At 42.1% G+C, this 17,339-nt stretch overlaps 1 pseudogene; it reads left to right on the top strand.

Annotated features, from left to right (window-relative positions):
- Positions 1-248: 248 nt before the first annotated feature.
- On the top strand, positions 249-8,008 carry LOC124703919 (annotated as a pseudogene).
- The last annotated feature ends 9,331 nt before the right edge of the window (positions 8,009-17,339 follow it).

The following is a 17,339-nucleotide window of genomic DNA, read 5'->3' on the forward strand; positions in this document are numbered from 1 at the left end:
AGAGCCACATCCGGCAGCTGCCATCGTAACAGAAAAGAACTCCAGATAGCAGCCGAGCACGCACGTATGCTCGTCATTCTTTTTCCCTTTGCCACGTCACGAAATCTCTTTCCAGGGTACACGTCCCTAACTGCATAACGGCCCGCACGTTTGCAGTCCAGCCCACAAGTTTGCAGTCCGCAGCCCAAAAAGAAGCTTCCCACCCATAAAAAGGGAAGCTCCATCTACGTTTTATACTGCGTAGAAGCTCCCACTCCTGCAGTTTTTTTTCCTAACTCGAGATCGGGATCAGAGATCATCCTCCTCCTCGGATCAGGAGGCGGAGGCCAAACCCCACGGTGATCCCTCCCGCGGATCGGGAGGCGGAAGCCGTGACGCCAAGGTGAGAATCGCTGCTGCCACCGTTCCCTCTCCTCTGTACCGGCTCTCCTCCTCGCCGTGATTTGCTTCGCGGTGCTGCTCCTCGAATTGATCAATCTGTATATATAAGTTGATGGCCGGTGAATTGTTTGTTCTTGCCGTACCTGATGCGTTTTAGTTCCCGTTTTTAATCTCTTCCCGTTGCCAGAAGATGTCAATTGCCCTCGAAGCTTTGAAGGTGTAATCTGTTCTGCTCTGTCCTGTTGTTTGATTTTCATTGCAGTTTTTTTCCGCCCGTTTTGCATCGGATTTTGTATATCCATATGCGGTACATGTTGAGATTGGTTCAACCGGAGTGTTTCTTTCTGATTCGTTTCTTTGTTGACCGATTTTGTATATCTTCGGTCTATCGATAGTTATACTGTACCGCGCCGATTATGTTCGATCCGTTTGAAAGTAATATCGATTTATTTTTTCGGGCATTAACGTAGATCTACTGTTTTCTACTCCCTCCGTTCTCTTTTAATTGACTCAGATTTAGTACAACTTTGTACTAAATTTGAGTCAATTAAAAAAGAACGGAGGGAGTACATGCAAATAATTAATGTCAATACTACAAAGATGGTAGTACGGGACAGTAGGATATCGGCCGTAAGAATCTGATTTGTACTCACTCCGTTCCCTATTAATTGACTCTGATTTAGTACACCGCTGTACTAAATCAGAGTTAATTAATAGGAAACAGTGGGAGTAGAAACCTGAAGTGGTCAGCAGGTAGGCAGTACATCGTGTCAGGTTCTTATCCTACGTAGGAAATTGTATAGTATGAGGATGTTCCTGTAAAAGGAAACTTGGAAAAATTGCCAGAAAGATTTCGCCAACCCTGAAATCCTGCAAGAGTCCCACCAATCACTGTCGTCACTCATAGTCCACCTTCGTGCCATGTCTCAGAGCAGATGGAGGCAGAGCAATGCATGCTAAACATGCAACTCTAAGTCTAATTACTCACAAAAAAATACCCAACCGTATATGTAAAAGATGGAACACTATTAAATGTGTTCTGTAGGAACCGATATCTATCAAGCCAAACCAATTTTTGCGAGACAAACACAAAATTTACAGTCGTGCTGCAGCAGAATCCCAGACCTCCAGTTACGTTACCCTGACAGAGTCCACAACCAAAGATCCATCAAGTCGCAGATCTGGAGGCTTGGGATTTCGCAGCGGTTGTCTCGCAGTGTTGATGGCGCTCTGAGCCATGGCAAAAAGGTGGCTAGGTTTAGTCGAACCCAGAACGGTTGGACTCTTGCAGCCCTTATCTTTCTGGTGCACTGTCTCCTTTTACAGGAACATGTTTGTTTTTAGAAACAGCTATGGAGGTAAGGGTCTGGTTGATGTCAATTCACTTTCTTACATATATTCGTGGTGTTACTTCTGATATTCCTTCTGCTGTCTCTTGCTGTTTGTGTAGGATTGATATTGAGTATCTGTATCATAATAGGACTGTTGTAGGATTGGATTTGTGAGAATTATCGGCATTGTGATGATTAATTATCTTTAATTAATTCAACATATGATCTTTTTTTCCATCATTCTAGTCACCTACACCCTGTGAAATCCAAATGCAAAGAAAATTATAAATTGTGCATCTATTAAAATAAGAATTGTGGAAGAGGACTCAACTAAATTTGGCTAAACAGCTAATGGAATTGCATTTCCTTTTAAATGCAGTATATAGCTGCTATCATGGCATCAAACACAGGAGCTTCAGGATGGCTAAGGGGTAAGGTGAAGGCCGTGACTTCTGGGGACTGTCTTCTCATCATGGGGAGCACAAAGGCAGAGATCCCGCCAGAGAAGTCCATCACTCTGTCGTATCTTATGGCCCCAAGGCTGGTAAGGTTCCTTTTTGTGTGTGAATGAAGGCTGCTAAAATTCAATCTGCACTTTTTGTCGACATTGGTTTGGCATTTTAACTTATTGCTTGTCTTCATTGTGCAATCAATTTAGGAAACTCATTGTTTAGTCTATAACCTTGTGCCTGTTTCTTCCCTTTTTTCTGTAGTGAAATAGGTTTCCGTGTTATGCTTGGTAGCCAATGGAAGCTCATATTTTAACTGGAATTTCTTCTCATTATTGTGTTATTATTCTTACTGTTATAGCGTTTTTCTCATATAGTTTAACATTTATGGATGCAGTTAAATAAAGTTGTTGATATTTGTTGCACAACACTTACATTTTTTTTAGTGTTTTCTCCCTTTGTGCTTGCCTATTGATTCTGAAAGTTCATGTTGCTCTAGGCTCGTCGTAATGGAGTGGATGAACCATTTGCTTGGGAAAGCAGAGAGTTTCTGAGGAAACACTGCATAGGAAAGGTACACCATGTGAAAATGAAATCCTCTTTTTTCTATTCAAGAATCTCCTAGTCATATAGTATATTCAGTGTATTCACATGAGACCTTCTCTTTTCTATTGAAAATTAAAAACTAAAACATATTGCAGGAGGTCACATTTAGAGTGGATTACACAGCTCCCAACATTGGACGAGAATTCGGCACTGTTTACCTCGGTGACAAGAATGTTGCCTACTTGGTAGTTGCTGCAGGATGGGCAAGGGTGATGATCATTTAATTTTTCTTCAATTGTTTAGTTGTGCTAAATGTTTCGGTAGTTTAAATCTTATTTGCTTGTTCAGGTAAAGGAGCAAGGCCCGAAGGGGGGTGAACAAAGCCCATCGCTTGCTGAGCTGCAAAGGTTGGAGGACCTTGCTAAGGAACAGGGTTTAGGGCGTTGGAGCAAGGTCGGTTTTCTTGGGGGTTCCTCCTGTCCTGCAGCCATCATTTTTTGAATTCCATGGCTACAAATATTCAATTGAATGATGACTAGCTTTTGTATGCATTAATTCTCTGCCAACTTATAGGAACCTGGTGCTGCTGAAGAATCTATAAGAGATCTTCCACCATCAGCAATTGGTGAGTCGAGTGGTTTTGATGCGAAGGGTTTTGTGGTTGAGAATAAAGGCAAGAGCTTGGAAGCAGTTGTCGAACAAGTTCGCGATGGCAGTACCGTTCGTGTTTACCTGCTCCCAAGTTTCCAATTTGTACAGATCTATGTTGCTGGAGTACAGGTGTGCCTATCATATATAGTTTTTATTTCCTTCCATACGTATTCACCTTTAGAAGGTAAACATTAGGAACTATGAAACGTAGGCTCCATCCATGGGGAGACGCCCACCGAATCCAGCTGTTGTTGCGGAAGCAGATGGCACTGCCGAAGACACTGCAAATGGTGAAGATTCTGTGGAAGCTCCTGCACCACTGACAACAGCACAGAGGCTTGCTGCATCGGCAGTCTCTACTGAAATTCCACCAGATAGTTGGGGAAGACAGGCTAAACACTTCACAGAGACTCGAGTTTTGAACAGAGATGTAAGCCACCTTTTGTTTCAGTTTTTCCCATATTTGGAGTCAATGTTTACCATCTTTCATCATTTTTTGTTTGTATTTTTTTTTTGTAGGTGAGGATTGTGGTCGAGGGCACAGATACTTATAATAATATAATTGGTTCGGTGTATTACCCTGACGGTGATACCGCAAAGGACTTGTCCCTTGAGCTTGTCAAAAATGTATGACTAACTGTTTATCCATACTCATGTTGAGTTCACATTATTCATTCTAAGAAGCAAGCTTTGCTAAATTGTTTCTGTGAATTGTTGGACCTTTTCATATCGAAACTGTTTTGTAACCTCCCTTCCCATTACAGGGACTTGCGAAATATGTTGAGTGGAGTGCGAACATGCTAGACATTGAAGTCAAAATAAAGCTGAAGAATGCCGAACTTCAGGCAAAAGATGAAAAGCTTAGAATGTGGAATGCATTTAAGCCACCGAGTGACAGACTCGAAGCCTATCCATGACCAGAAATTCACTGGAAAAGTGGGTTTGCACCTTCTCAGTGTTTTTATCATAATTCATGTGACTGTATCTAAATTGGTTCATGTTGATGTCTTCATAGGTGGTGGAAGTGGTGAGCGGTGATTGTATTATTGTTGCTGACGATGCTGCTCCACTTGGCAGTCCTTTAGCAGAACGGCGGGTTAATCTGTCTAGTATTAGAGCTCCTAAGCTAGGCAATCCTCGCAGAGAGGACTATCAGCCTGTCAAATTTGCTCGTGAATCTAAGGAGTTTTTGCGCACACGGTTGATTGGCAAACAAGTATGTGTTGGGCTTGCCTTCTGACTGAAGTTACAATGGTAAAAAAGTTATTGATGTTTTTTTTCCAAAATTTCAGGTGAGTGTGGAAATGGAATATTCTAGAAGGATCAGCACCATGGATGGACAGAATGGTGTGCCCGCAACAAAGATGGCTGATACCAGAGTTTTGGATTATGGTTCGGTTTTTCAAGCTTCGCCATCACAGGCTGGCGGAGATGACACATCGTCTATTCCGAGCACAGGAAACCAGCCTAGAATTAATGTTGCTGAGCTTTTGCTCTCGCGGGGATTTGCTAATATATCGAAACACCGTGACTATGAGGAAAGATCACATTATTTTGATGTTCTATTAGCTGCTCACTCACGTGCTGAGAAAGGGAAGAAAGGACTCCATTCTGAGAAGATTCCTCCTGCGATGCATATAACTGATTTAACGATGGTTTGAAACTTTTGCTTGCACCATTAGTTATCTTTGACATTTGCTCCACACATTTATTAGCTTATAATCGATGAATATCGCCTCAGGTAAATGCTAAGAAGGCCAAAGACTTCCTTCCCTTCCTACAGCGGAGTAGGAGGCACACAGCCATTGTTGAATATGTTTTCAGTGGCCATCGTTTCAAACTTACAATTCCAAAGGAGACTTGCAGCATCGCCTTTTCATTGTCCGGTGTTAGATGCCCTGGTAAAGATGAGCCCTACTCGAGTGAAGCTATTGCTTTGATGAGGAGGATGATTCTACAGCGTGATGTTGAGGTATGAACTTAGGTACCTCTCTAGTTTGTCCATATCTCCATCTTCCATTTCTAATAGCAAATCAATTTGCAGATTGAGGTGGAAGCAGTTGATAGAACTGGAACATTTATAGGGTCCTTGTGGGAGTCCAAGACCAACATGTCTTCTGTTCTTTTGGAGGCTGGCTTGGCCAAGCTTAGTTCATTTGCGTTGGATAGGATTCCAGATGCTCATGTTCTCACAAGAGCGGAAAAGTCTGCAAAGCAGCAGAAACTGAAGGTAACTCTTTTTTCATCTTTGAGTACCTGATTAGTTTTTTGTTACTGACACCTCTTTATCAAGATATGGGAGAACTACGTTGAGGGTGAAGTAGTTTCAAATGGAGCAGCCTCTGCATCCAAACAAAAAGAAATTCTTAAGGTTTGTTGATGAGAAAATATTGGAATATAGTACATATTTGTCGTTGCTAACAATAGTGCTGACATGGCTACATGGCTATAATACCTTACTCCAGGTTGTTGCTACTGAGGTTCTTGGTGGTGGAAAGTTCTATGCCCAGGCAGTTGGTGACCAGAGAGTATCTTCCATTCAACAACAGCTTGCATCGTTGAAACTTAAAGATGCACCAGTCATTGGTGCTTTTAATCCTGTGAAGGGAGAGATAGTCCTTGCTCAGTTTAGCCTTGACAACTCCTGGAATAGAGCCATGGTATGGATACAGTTAATTTACTCATGTTGAAACTAACCAAATATTCTTCAAGGTCATAGATTGCACTAAGCTCAAATGCTCATTATCTTATTGTTTCTTGCAACTTCATTGAAAGTTTGTTTGTTGTGCCCTTAGTTTAAGATATCTACCGAGTCAAACTGTGTTCTTAATTACTTCCAACTTTACAATTGGTTATACATTTCAGACAGTGGCTCAGGCCTATACCTGTCATTAGCCATTTAACTTGATGTCCATTTAATAAATATCAGTGTCTACATGAGCCAGTGGACCTTGAGAATTGGCGTGCCCGTTTCATTAATTTCAATTAATTATTTTCCTAAAATAAAACTATTGTTTTTCATGTTGAAGAATTACTATTCTCCTGCTAAAATTACCACGTTATAAAATACTCCTTGTTGAAGTTCTGATGGCTACTTAGTTTAAGGTTTTTCACAGATAATGAAATGACCATTATACTAATTGAAGCATTTCCGTTATATCTCCTGCAGATTGTTAATGGACCTCGAGGAGCTGTAGAGTCTGTAGATGACAAGTTTGAAGTATTCTACATTGATTTTGGTAACCAGGAAGTGGTTACTTACAGTCGCATACGGCCTGCAGACCCATCAATATCCTCCTCTCCTGCTCTTGCTCAGCTGTGCAGTCTTGCCTTCATAAAAGTACCTGGTCTGGAAGATGATTGTGGTCAGGAAGCAGCCGAGTATCTTAGTGAACGCCTTCTCAGCAGTTCAAAACAGTACCAGGCAATGATTGAAGAGCGTGACACTTCTGGTGGAAAATCAAGGGGACAGGGCACTGGAACTATTCTCATTGTGACTCTTGTTGATCCTGAGACAGAATCCAGCATAAATGCTGCTATGCTTGAGGTTTGTGCTACTGACTGTTATGCATTATGAATTGCTCATGAGCTTATGTTTAGTGTCTAGGGAGTTTCTGCGAAGTCAGTCTGCTTTGATCTTTCCACAAGGATCTTTCTTTATGAAAATAGTTTTACATGATATGAAAATAGGTTGTAGAATATCACTCAAGCAGTTTGAGTAGGTTTATAACAATAATTTATAACAATAACTCAAGAGTGGCTCACTTTTCTTTTGCGACTAGTGTTGACCTTGAAAACTGAAAAGGATACAAGAGTAAGGCAATGTATTTGTCCTTGTCTGTGCTGTTTTTTGTTTGCAAATGTTACTTCGGAAATGCTTTACATTTTATTTGTTATCCACTAGTTCTTTAAGCTTGAAAAAACTCCATGTTTTGTGGAGTAGATGGCCGCTGTGTCTTAGAAAATCAATGGCACCGTAATATATATATATATGAATCCAAACTCTAAAATCATTGCATTTAATTTTATTAAAAAGTGGAAGCACTGGTATCAGTTACAGCTTACTCTAGTTTATATGACATGTTAATTATATTTCAATGATATTCGACATATATAACTTCTGAAAATTCATCTTATGTATTTTCATTCGTAACATGCTCATTCTGGATGTGCAGGAAGGGCTTGCTCGGCTTGAAAGAAGCAAGAGATGGGACACCATGGAGAGGAAGACAGCCCTCAAGAACCTGGAAGAGTTCCAGGAGAAAGCAAAGAAGCAAAGGGTGGGGCTGTGGATCTATGGAGATGTCGATTCCGACGAGGATGAGCAAGCTCCAGTAGGAAGGAAACCTGTAGCGCGTCGGTAGATGAGAGAAGGCGGCTGCTGAAGATAGTGGCGTGGTCAGGGTTTAGCTTTGAAGTTTTGGACGCCAAGCGGAACTCAGACAGAGAGCTTATATGGAAATTAGGGAGAGGAATTATTTATGCAGTTAGAACAGAACTATACATTGTTTTTCCCCCAAGCTTAATAAGGTTGCGTCCTCTTGGACTGCATTTCTTTGTAGACAGAACATATAAAATTGAGAATTGCAGCCAATGGTAATTCAGGATTTGAATTATATACCAACAAAGTAACTTGTACGTTCTGCTGTCCTCGTTGCTGTTGATCTGACGATCTTTTTTCATTATGCATTCTGCTCTGAAAGATGTTCCCCTCTTTGTTGCGAGACAGCGGAATCTGATTAGTCATGTATTCTTGAAAAGAGCACCATTTTGAAGTTGGGGAGGAAAGGTTATATTCCTTCTTCACGAGAAGAGCTATCCATACTGGAACTAAGAGAGGCGGTCTCTGCATTTTGGATTCTTCCCTTGAAGAATCAAATATAGGGGTTGTCTACCTAGTGGCAATAAGGTGGGGAACCCAACGTCTTGGTCATATCTCACACATTTTGAACATAGAGTTAAGACTTTGATTAATTCTAGATCCAGTGACAATCTCAGACCAGCTGGTTCGTCCGATGATGGTGCTCATGCGTCTTTATCCCCTTAAGGGCATCGTGTTTGAAGTTTGCGGTGGCCAGAGCGACAGGTGGAGGGAATTGTGGATGCAAAGGTGTCGGCTATAGATCCAGTGACGCCACAAATTGTGTGACAACGATGACAGTGGCGAGCAGAGCCAAGTCATGTCACCGTTTGTACATCACGTTTTTGGGTTACTGTGAAATGGTTTAGTTGGAGTCCTGTGCCTCTAGGCGGTATGCAACATCTCCCGTGAAGCTCATCGCGGCGGATTGTTTGGAATGGGGGCTCGATTAGGTTCTGGCTCGGTTGTGACGAGGGAGCCGATGGTCGTGTTTGATGACGATATATTGCTGCTTCTGTAGCAGTTTATGACCGGTTTTCTGGTAATTAAGAGGGTATAATTTCAAAAACTGCAAATGGAGACCGTGCTACATGTAGCTTTTTTACTTTCAAAAAAATTGAAAGTTATATTTTGAAGTTCTAAAGAATTCTAAAAAAATCCTAGATGTAGTCAATGATGTACGCTACAAACTGTAAATCTCAACGTGAAATTCTTCGTATTCTAGGCTACGTAAAAATGACAAATTCTGGCAAGTTTTACAGTTTTGAAATGTGCAGTACTCAGATCCACATATTTGTCATTTTTGTGTAGCCTAAAATATAACGAATTCCACATTAAGATTTTGCGTGTTTGTAGATTTCATCACTGGCTACATACAAGATTCTTTGTCAGAAAAAAAGTTAAAACTTAAAATATGATTTCTAAATTTTTAAAAATAAAGGGTTATATGTAGCTCAGCCTCCATTCGTCCACTCCTGGTATAATTATATTCTTCTTATTAATGAGATGAGGCAATTTTTCCCCGTTTAAAAACATATATTGTGTATTGTTCATTGCTGATTAGGAGTAAGAGATGTACCAATGCAGTGTTAGCAAGGACAGGTCAAAGGATTTCGACATGTTGAGAATGGAAAAAAACTTAAGTGTAAGATTGTTAACCTTAGAAAAAACGTTCTTCCCGGTCAAACCTTAGAAAATGTCACACACTACCACCAACGGAGCATTAACGGTTTCTGTTCATACTTCACATTATTTTGCGCAGTTAAGTTTGATTGCGTTATGTTTTTCAGCTAAGGGAATAATAGGATTCGGATACTAGTCCTACTCGAACTGGCGATCGCATAGAGCCTAGAGCCGAGCGTGCCTATTTAGCAGAGGCACCCGGTGCGCGCGCCGAAGGATCGATACCACACTCACACCGAACTTGTTTTCCTCTCTTCTAGACCCCCATACGACTCCTCGTCGAGAGGTGCAATCACGCGATCGATGGCGGCAGCAGAGGCGTCCGGTGCCGAGCGCCTGAGACTGATGTGCAGCCACGGCGGCCGCTTCCTTCCCTGCGGTCCCGACGGCGCCATCCGGTACGTGGGAGGCGAGACGCGCGTCATCGTCGTGCCGCGCGAGGTCTCGTTCCACGAGCTGGCGGCTAAGCTGGGAGAGTTGTCCGGCGCGAAGACGGTGTCCGCGGCCAGGTACCGCCTCGCGGACGACGAAGACGACGGCGTGCTCGTGTCCGTGACCTGCGACGAGGAGCTCGCCCACATGCGCGACGAGTACGACCGCCTCAAGGCGACGCGCCCGTCCGCGAGCTTCCGGGTGTTCTTCTCCGGCGTTGATGTCCGGCCGTGTGCGGCGGCGTCGTCGTCAGGGCGTCCCCCGCTGGCGCCCAGGATGAGGCGTGTGCACAGCGATCAGGCTCTTGTCGCGCCCGCACGCCTGAACTGCGGCGCCGCTCCATCGCCGATGCGGCGCGTGCAGAGCGCGCACGAGTTCGCCGGGTGCAGCCGCTTCCAGCCCTGCTGCCGGGACTACGACAGGCGCCACCAGTGCTACTGCAGATGCCACCGCCTCCACGACCAGTACACGCCCGTGCCGGCGCCGCCGATGTGCCCGCCGCCCTCCATGTCCAAGAAGGCGCAAGGTGCGAGCCCGGCAGGCCAAGAACCTGCTCCCGTGGTTTCGCTAGCGAAGGTGACAGGTCGAGTGGTCTCCGGAGTTGCCACCGAGGCAGTGATGAAGAGGAGCAGCAGCGATCGCAAGGCGGAGGAGCCCAACAGGAGGGCAATCTGGGAATTCGAGTGACAGTAAGTTAGGGTTTAGTTTTTTTTTTTTTGACATAACACGGCACTTTATTGATCACATAACATCAATACAGAGAGTCTTCCGGATGCAATCCGGGGCAAAGTTCGAAATAAAACCTAGGGTAGAAACATCACAAGTCCTAGCCAAAATGTGTGCCACTTATTCAGAGATCGATAAACATGCTTGAAAGTAGCAGAATCAAAACGCCCAACAAGCATCTTGATGTCCATCACCACAGAGCCAACCGGAGATCTTGACAGTTAGTTAGGGTTTAGTTTCTTGGTCAGCAGGCCGAATTGTAAATTGTCGTTTTGCCTTCTCGAGGTCATTATCGTCAGAAAAGGATGCTAAAGAAATTATACCTCTGTAACTGTAAGCAAGAAAAGAAGCTGCAAAACTACGTATCTGGTTGATTGAATTCCTCTGCTTTTGTCCAAGATAAGGTTAATTTGAGGATTCATTGCTTATGATCGGCCATGTCATAGATTGTGTTAATGGTTTGGCTCATGTCTACTAGCAATGCTTTGATTCACAATTATAAGGTGGCCGCGGCAATATTTTTTAAAATAAGAATAGTGAGTTCTAGTTTATATCTCCTAGTTCCACATTTCTTATAAGAATTATCCGCATTTAGTGCAAGTTTTGCAACTTTTACACATTCGCTGAGAGAAGGTTCAGGCTAAGACATTGCCATTTCTGATGAATTCTGAGCTCTGAAAGAAGGTTGATCCAACATGTAGAAAAATTTAGTGTATTTTGCAGAATAGATATTGACATGTAGTATGCTCCTATATATAGACAACTCATATTATAATATTGAACTCAAGTATGTACTCATAAGCTTGGATGGATTTCTAAATTTGAAATGGCAACCCTTTTTATTATTTTTCCATGTACTTTGTTTTTGTCATGCTTCCAGGATTTATCTTCTATCTAAATTTTGATGGAAAAATATCTCCCACCTCCAACATCCCTTTGTCCATGAAGTCCGTTTTTCTCACTACACCAAACAAAATTTTCAAACACTCACAAGCAGATATTAATAGGAACATTGTCATGATTGTGGCAAGATTTACAAAATGGAATATTTTGAAAACTAGTGTGCGACTAAGCCTAGAATTTATGAAAGTGGTAAAAACCTAAATTTATGGCGTCCAGCTCAGATTCAGGTTCATCTGTTGTTTTATTGATTAATGATGTGATGTTACGAATATGTATTTAGATTCCGTACGCTTAAATAATAGTGATGAAGCAATTGAGTCTCGAGCTTCATTTGGGCACTGAATTAAACAAATGAGCTCTAAACCCAACATATTGGCTAAATTTGTACAGTCAGGTTTAGCCAGTAGCCACCCGCCGCATCCAACTTCTTGTATTCCATATGGTACCACGATAATTATTTATAAGATAATCAAATTGACGATCATAAATGTTTTCAGGATGGACATGATTTAGCCTCTACAATATGGTGTTAGTTCCATTTTTTGTGGAGATCTTGGGTTCCTAACTGCATTCGATGTGGTTGTGATAAATGGTGTGTTTGACCATAAACTTTGTACTTCCTTAGAATGCTTGCTTTCTACTAGCATCTGTTTGTAGAAAAAGTGGAGGTGATAAGAAGATGCCTATTAGCACAATCTTATAGCCTCTACACAAGGTTATTATCGGTTTTTAAACCTACCCTTGCTTATCTCATAGGACTAGTTGAAGTAAAAATATAATCAATGTGATAATTGTCTACCTTCTTCGGTTTACTTAGCCATTATTTGCGAGTCACCTGCTGAGTTAGTCTTCGAACTAGTTATCGTGTATATATTCCATTTTGGCTACGAGTATAGTCGTTTTGTGCTGTCCTTGTCATATTTTGTAGTAACATGGCCAACATACCACCATTTCGAAAAAAATGCACACCCTTGCCAATGAAACGTCTCTTGTCAAGTTATCTAACAATTGCATTTTAGGGTGATGTTTTTTTTATCACCACTTCAGTATATTGGAAAAACTATGTTGCATGGGATGTTCCTTTCATCTTCTTATTCATATCATATGAAAAATATGTAAGTCCTTCTTGACAGTACGTAATTGCAATATCTATGATACTTTCTTCATCTTATATGGGAGTTCGCAAAAGGAAATTGCCAACATGCCTTTTATGTTTTTTAGGCACAGAAAATACGTAAAGTACATCAAAGTGTTGAAGCCAAATAATATATCAACGACATCCTTCCGAGGTGACAATTATCGGGGTTGTGATAATCATAGTACAGATTCGTGAGTGGTGTTATACTCATGGAAAATGTTTCGACCGATCTACTTGTATAGTTGTGCTCATTAGGTATACACGATCTTCCATGTGGTTGTTGAAAAATATGGCCTCTTGTTTGCTTTATCAACTTTGGGAAGTAGTTTTATATCAAAGGTTATAGAGGAGAGAAACAATGAATATTTGATTGTTTGACTTACAACCAGGTAATGAAGTTGTGTGGACAGCACTGTTTAAGAAAGCACGCATGATGTTTCCATTTTCAGCCATTATACTTTAATATCTCTTGTTGGGATACTCATGACACATGAACTGGGATTTTAGCGCTTAGAAATATAATTCATGTGTTCTACAAATATGTAAACACTATATAGTTATGTAGACAGTACATAGTTGCTAAACCAAACAACTAATTGTATTTATTTGGCACCACTCATAAGTGTCTCATAGATGGTTTACCCGCAAGAATATAATCACATATGTATTTATAACTCATTCTCTCAACATACAATTTTAATTTGGCATAATAAGCCACACGATAACACAGATAAATACAACTCTCTTTAATACATGAAATTTTTCACATTTTGGAAATATCTTTAGTGAAACTTTGACCGCAATATTGTCTTCAATATTTATATTTGAAACATGAAAATCATATGCATTTTTGTACGGAGAAGTAGATTTAGAATATTATAGTTTTGATGGTTTTCTTCATGTATATTTTAATATAAACTAGTGGTCAAATTATATTTTGAATACTGGTTAAATGGCTAAAATGACACTTATTTATGAATTAAAGAAGGAGATGAGCAGGAAAAATGAACTTCCACTAAGGTTAAATAATATTTTACACTGAAACTTGAATTAGTTGTTTCCCTTCTCCAGCCGTGCCTCTTTAACTTTTCATTAAATCAGATTCATAGAAAAAATTCAAAGTTAAATGTTACCACTTTTATGAATTGAAAATGTATTTATGCAATTTTAGTGTCCTTCAATATCGTGACAGATGGCTCTAAAGGTGGCAATGGTTTCTAGTGCATGGTTGCCTATTTTATGAGTAATTAAATGCAAGTGATATTTATCAATGTGATCAATATAAAATTCTAGAATGTACAAAATATCAATGAGGGATTGGTATTTGAATTTTTCTATGTATTACTATTTGGTTTATTTAACCGAATACGCCTTTCATATTCCTTGGTTCAATAATTAGCTAGAATAAAATGCACACCTTGTCCATGTTTTTCAAATATGATCATTCAATTTAACTCGCGCAAAATACTTATATTTTTGCTATGTTCAAGCTTACCGTCCTTGACAGATTTAGAAAATGTGCTCATGTAGACCCGTGAATCGCTGGTGGAGACGACTGACCATAGCACATTGTTCAGTTCTAATCGATGTAAAATCCTAGGGATGTACCACTGTATAGTGTGTTCAATACCATGACAAACATATACACACAGGAATACATCAAACTGATCACAACATATGTAATATAGAAGCTAACGTTTCCAACAAAACAAAAGCAACTTCTTAGCACGGACACGCCATTTAGGACATGCGCACATAATCATTGCAAAATGTACACATCTGTATGTAACAAGAAGACATGAGCTTTGCAACGTGTAGAAGTACTATTCTTAATTTAACAAAAATCTTGCTCATCGCCTATCAGCGTCCCTATCTTCCTTAAACTACGTTGCCCGATCTTTAACACCACCGCGATGTACGTAGAAAGTGTTGGGAGGAGGAAGAGGTGTGCGGGAGGAAGACATTGCAGTAAGTGGAGGTGTTTAGGAGGAGGAGCTTGGAAGGGGTAATGAAGGTGTGGGAGGGGGATTGGAAACATAGGCTGCATGGGGTGAAAGGGGAAGGTGAATCTTGAGTACAGGAGAAAAGAGGATGTGAGCTTCGATATGAACTAGACACAAGGGGTTGTTCGTGGAGAACACTCAAACTCGAGGAACAAAACAAGAAGAGGAGGAAGATAGGCAGGATAGAATCATTTTCAATAGTTTAGTTCCGTTCGATGCCTCTAGTGTAACACGCGTGTGTGTCTTGATCTACGAGGCCGAGCTCATGTACACAATCCATAACTCAAGCACAAATGAAGAGCACAGTGGTGGACACAGCTGGGTGGATGGATGGGTCGTGGCCCCTGAAATTTTAGAAAACATTTTATATTTAGTTATTTGGGTAAATTTTTATCACATAGATATTGCAAAAATAAATATTCGGAGGTGTATCCACCCGACAGTGTTTTCGTGTGTCTGCCACCGCATGGGCATATAGGGTGTTATGGACTAATTGTGGTATATATCCTCGAGGTAGGCAACCCATAGGTTCCACCAATCAGCGAGTGGATTAGAATTGTTTAATTTGTAATATGGCACAACATACCATTACTCCCTCTATGATAAAACGTAGTTTCATCTTAGTTTTTAAAATTTAGATAATGTAAAGCTTGACCACGCATGGAAAAATATATTAGCATCTACGATATCAGAAAACACATTCATTCTCATGGGTGCCAAGCACCCCATACATCCAAAAAAATAGTAATTTGAAAAAGGGTTTAAAAAATTCAAATCCTTTTGGAAACCAAAGATGATCAAGTATCGTACATGTATAAAAAAATCGCGAGAAAAGTAATATCATTGTATCCTAGGTAAAAAGACAAAATTGAAAAGCCCTATGCCCAATTCACGCTATATTCGTCATAAATTGTGTCATTAATTTTTGCCTGGAATACCATGGAAATTATTTTGAGGCCAAACAATTTTATATGAGTACAATACTTGATCATCTTTTGTTTCCACGAGGATTCGTCTATTTTTCAATAATTTGAATTACTACGAATTTTGGGTTTATGGGGTGCATAGCACCCAAGTGCCATAAATTGGCGTCCACAGCTACATATTTAGTTAAACCTTGTAGCGTTTAATTTTAGGAAAACTATTACCTCCATTTCAAATAGATGTAGTAAGATGCAATAATTTTGTCACAGAGAGAGGAAGAGGACATTCTTGCCCCTGCCCGCGCTCATACTTCGTGCGTAAAGAGGTAGAGGACGTGATTCACAAACTCAGTCGGAGAATAATCGTAGCCGGAATCGGACTCGCGCACCGCCATAGCGAGCGTGTCAATAAGTATTGGAGGCGGCGTACGCAGCTACCATATATTCACGCCAAATTTCCCCTCTCAGCCTCTCTTCTCGATACCTACACGAGTCCGAGTCGTCCACTGCAGCAATCGCGAACTACTGATGGCGGCAGCAGGAGCATCCGGCGGCGCCGGAGAGGTTGCGCGCCTAAGGATGATGTGCAGCCACGGCGGCCGCTTTCTGCCCTGCGGCCCCCACGGCGCCATCCGGTACGTGGGAGGCGAGACGCGCGTCCTCGTCGTGCCGCGCTCGGTCTCGTTCCGCGAGCTCGCCGCAAAGCTGAGAGAGATGGAGGTCGGCAAGAACGTGTCGGCTCTCAGATACCGCCTCGCCGACGACGACGGCGTGCTCGTGTCGGTCACCTGCGACGAGGAGCTCGCCCACTTGCGCGACGACTACGACCGCCTCAAGGCGACGCGCCCGTCCGCGAGCTTCCGGGTGTTCTTCTCCGGCCAGCGGCGCGCGGCGTCAGGGCGTCCCCCGCTGCCGCCCAAGATGCGGCGCGTGCAGAGCGCGCCGGCGGTCGCCGCACGCGTGCACTGCGGTGCCGCTCCAGCGCCGATGCGGCGCGTCCAGAGCGCGCAGGAGTTCACCGGGTGCAGTCGCTTCCAGCCGATCTGCTACGACCGGCAACACCAGTGCTACCACGACCAGTACCGGGTGCCGTCGCCGGTGCCCGGTGTCCGCGCTCCACGTCCATGAACGCGCAAGGTCCGCGCCAAGAACCTGCTCCCGAGGCAGCGACGTGCAAGAACTCAACTGGTGCGAACGCTGAAGGCCAAGAAGGCAAGAACTCAAGTGGTGCGAACAAGGCAAGAACCTGCTGATCAGATGGCTCCACCGAAGGCGACGACGACCGAGACGGCGAGAAGCAGAGACGCCGGGAGTTCGAGTAAGAATTGGAATTTAGTCTCCAGTGATCATGTTGTCACGACGCCTAGTGATGTGTGTAACGTAAATATGGGTTTCCCGTCCCCGGGCTGTAACACTTCAGAAGAGAACAATTATGTAAAAGGATCACTATGAACAGGAGTAAAAGATTCTGGATTTTTTGCTAATGGAATCTGCTGTGATGTTTCGGTGAAGAGCAATTTTGATATAGAGCTTAACTGTTTGTTGGTACTAGCAAAGATTGTGGATTGGTTTGGCTGTCTGTAAATGTTTAACTGAAGAAAACTGAAAGTGTGCCACCCACATACTAGATTCTAATGTCTGATGCTGATTCATAATTTTTTTTGAAACAAGACAAATTCATAATAATTATTCCACTATGGCAAGAGGATTGTTTACAAAATTATGATCAGGCATCAGATTGGCTTGATGCTCAGTTGTTTATGGTTCACAGACGCTTCCTGACGGCACAAATGAGGATCATCGCTCAGTTGTC

The sequence above is a fragment of the Lolium rigidum genome, chromosome 3, assembly GCF_022539505.1.
Source record: "Lolium rigidum isolate FL_2022 chromosome 3, APGP_CSIRO_Lrig_0.1, whole genome shotgun sequence".
Classification (NCBI taxonomy): domain Eukaryota; kingdom Viridiplantae; phylum Streptophyta; class Magnoliopsida; order Poales; family Poaceae; genus Lolium; species Lolium rigidum.